This window comes from Pteropus medius, unplaced genomic scaffold (genome assembly GCF_902729225.1).
Source record: "Pteropus medius unplaced genomic scaffold, Ma_sr-lr_union100, whole genome shotgun sequence".
NCBI lineage: Eukaryota > Metazoa > Chordata > Mammalia > Chiroptera > Pteropodidae > Pteropus > Pteropus medius.
The window spans coordinates 323750-326987 of NW_024353788.1; the positions used below are offsets into that span (position 1 = coordinate 323750).

The 3238-nt window shown below is 46.0% G+C and overlaps 1 non-coding gene across 1 annotated transcript; it reads right to left on the reverse strand.

The window, feature by feature from the left end:
- Positions 1-2726: 2726 nt before the first annotated feature.
- LOC120593410 (5S ribosomal RNA) lies at positions 2727-2845 on the reverse strand. Its single transcript, XR_005650360.1, has one exon. It is a non-coding gene; the product is annotated as a 5S ribosomal RNA (ribosomal RNA).
- Between the last annotated feature and the right edge of the window lie 393 nt (positions 2846-3238).

Genomic DNA, 3238 nt, shown 5'->3' on the forward strand with positions numbered 1-3238 from the left:
TCTTTCAATCCCTTCAAGAGATATTGCAGCTCAGGCAGGTGGCAATGGTCTGCCCACAACTGTTTTCCCCGAAATGTGCTCATTGTGCTAGCCAAAGTCTGTTGCTTGCGCAGACTGAGCAACCCCAGAGCCAAGCAGGGCAGGGGAGGCTGTGTCAATGAGCGGTGGGCACATTGTGGCTTGGGTGAAGCAGGGTTTCAGGGAGACAAGAGCCGTCTGGCCGATACATCCTCGGTTTTGCTGCAACTTCTGTGCCTGGGCATTCCCGCTGTAGTCATAGATCACAGTAAGACCAGCTGCCATCTGGGGCAGTCCCACAGACCCCTGAGCTCCCCCAGTGCAATATTGCAACTCTTGCAGGCAGCAGAGGTCTGCCTGTAACTGATTTCCGTGCAGTGCCAGCACTGTGCTAGCCAAAGTTTGTCGTCTGCGTGGATTGGGAGGGGGGTGCGGCATGGCAGTGGCGGTCACTGTCAATGGGCCACCTCGGGCAATTCGTTGGGAGGGTGGGGAGGGGTCTCAGGCAGACAGTGGCAAACAGATCAATGCAGCCTCAGTCTTGCTGAAACTTCAGTAATCGTTTGTGTTCCTGCAGAAGTCCCAGATAACAGCAAGATCAGCTACTGTCTGGGACTTGCCCATGGATCCCCGAGATCTGCCCAAATTCATGTGGGCAGCAGTGATCTGCCTGGAACTATCTCGGAAATGCAAGCTCACAGAGCTGGCTGCCAGCTGCTAATGTTTGACCCTGAATCAGCATAAGACATGGCAGCGATCTAGCGACAATCTGTAGGTTGGGTGGGGCAGGCTGATACCCTCAAGCCAGCAACTTCCTAATGGCCCTGTGGGAGGAGTCTGCACAGTCAAGCAGGAGTGGTCTGTAGACTGCCCAGTAGGGGGGCCGGACTAAGTAACAATGGTGGCTGCCCTTCCAGCCCTCATTCTGGTGCCAGGTAATGCAAACTTTCTCGGTATAAATCCCACGTGAGCCTCTGACCCAACACCAGTGTCCCAGGTGAGTGTCCACAGATCAGAAAGCCTGGTATGGGTCCTTCAAAGGGATGTCTAGGGATTCAGTCTCCTTCCATCTCACCCAGATGGCTGGAATCCCCTCTGGTTTATACAGTCAGAGTTATTGGAATCTCCTCTTCCCTAGGCTAGAACCCTGGGCTGGGGAACCCCCAAATGAGGCCAGGACCCCCCCAGGGAGCCTCTGCAGCCTCGTTCTCCCTGCCAGTGATCCTCCACAACCCACAGTTGCGGGTCCAGCCCTATTCGAGACTTTGCCCCGCCTACCGGCTTCCGTGTCATTCCTTTATATTATCAGACATAGGTGTTACGATCAGCTAGACTTCAAATGATTCTCCACCTTGATCATTTTATAATTTGGTTGTAATTTCAATATGGACCTGGGGGGAGGCAAACTCTGCTTTTACCTAGTCCACCATCTTCTGCCCTCAATTTATGTTTTTTTTAAGCCATAAAGATTTGTGATAATTTGTTACAATACCAGTAGGAAATTAATACAATTAGCCACTAATTTAGTGTAGATATTGCTTCCAGTGGGATAATACCCTAACCTCAAGGGAGGTTGTCTTCCAGTTAGTGCTATAAGTGGACCCTCAGTAGGCCACTGTACCATTTTATAAAGTCAGCTTCTTCTGGGTGATTAGACATGTTAAAATCAGTGAATTTCATGGGCATTAAGTCCATTTCCACATTTCTTTTGCTGCAAATATGTTCCTTGTCATATGTGATGCTGTATGGAATACCATGATGATGGACAAGGCATTCTGTAAGCGTACAATTATAAAGCTTATTTAAGTTAGCCAATCATGAAAGGCAAATCCATACTGGAGTAAGTATCTGTGCTGGAAAATGTTAACTCAGCAAGCCTATATTATTCAAACACTGCACATTCCCCAAAAGATCCTCTTTTCATGGACCTCTTGGTCAGTTCCTAGAAATTGAGCTCTTAGAATGTTCTGACTGATCAGATTGTTTTGCATGCTAGGATTGAAGGCCTAAAATTAGTGTTTAATAGTATAAAGTTATTATAAGCTTACTATATTATGTGCTGTTTTGACGTCTGGTAAAATTGGGAGGGCCTCACATAGTCTAAATGTGAGTTCCCCTCCCAGTTCTGCTCCTGTGGATAAGGAGCCCTAGCCAAACAACCCTATCAAAGGGATCAGGCACGGTTCCTGTTTATCCCTGAGGAGTGAGTTTCAGTTCTCTCACAGCCTGAAGAATTATTTAAACCCAATTACATCCTTCTTTAAGAACCAAAGGCCACCTCAGCCTCTTGATACTACAGTCTTGCCTCCCACAGTCTTTAGTTGCTATGTTACCAAGTGCAATCCCTTTGTGCCCCTGAGAACATGAAGTGGGGTACCTTGCCATTGCACACAACCTTTGCAGGCAAAAACTTAACTGCACCCACCCTTCTCCAAGAGCACAGGTATATTACATTGATGACATCTTCCTCTGAGGAAATTCATTTGACATATTCAAGACATAAATGCACACAAAGGAGTGCACAAAAAAGGATGAGCATTGCCCCATATGTAGTACAAGACCCTACCCACCACCTCTGTCAAATTCTTATTTATTTATTTATTTTTTATTTATTTATTTTAGGCGAGACAACCTTTGGTTGACCTCATTGATTTCAAGGACCTTGTCAGTTTATAATCCCTTATTTTATTTTATTTTATTTTATTTTATGCCTACAGCACCTGGTCTTCCTAGGTGGTCTCCCATCCAAGTACTAACCAGGCCCGACCCTGCTTAGCTTCTGAGATCAGACGGGATCGGGCTTGTTCAGGGTAGCATGGCTATAGACTGTTAAATTCTCAAAAGTTATTTAGTAAATCAAAGGCTGCTCCATCCCTGATGCTGTTGAAATAGCTATTGACCCTTTCACCACCCACAATGTTAATACAAGACCAACATTTTGGTCTTTTGGAGGGGGCATTCTGTATACAACATATTCCTCATTTATAAATTTTACTTAGTCTCACTTTTGTTGTTACTTTCAAATCAACTCAGCAAGAATTTGGCTGCCCTCGACAAAGCATTTACATTTGCTCCTCTGAGACTTCTTCACTGTAGAGAATTTAGCAACCTCCTCTCATGCCTCCTGGAGCTTCTGGACTATTGATTTCTGATGCAAGAAATTGCCCTCCTTGTCCTGTGCTATACATCATTAGAGAGGCAACCGCTGGCTGCGAACTGT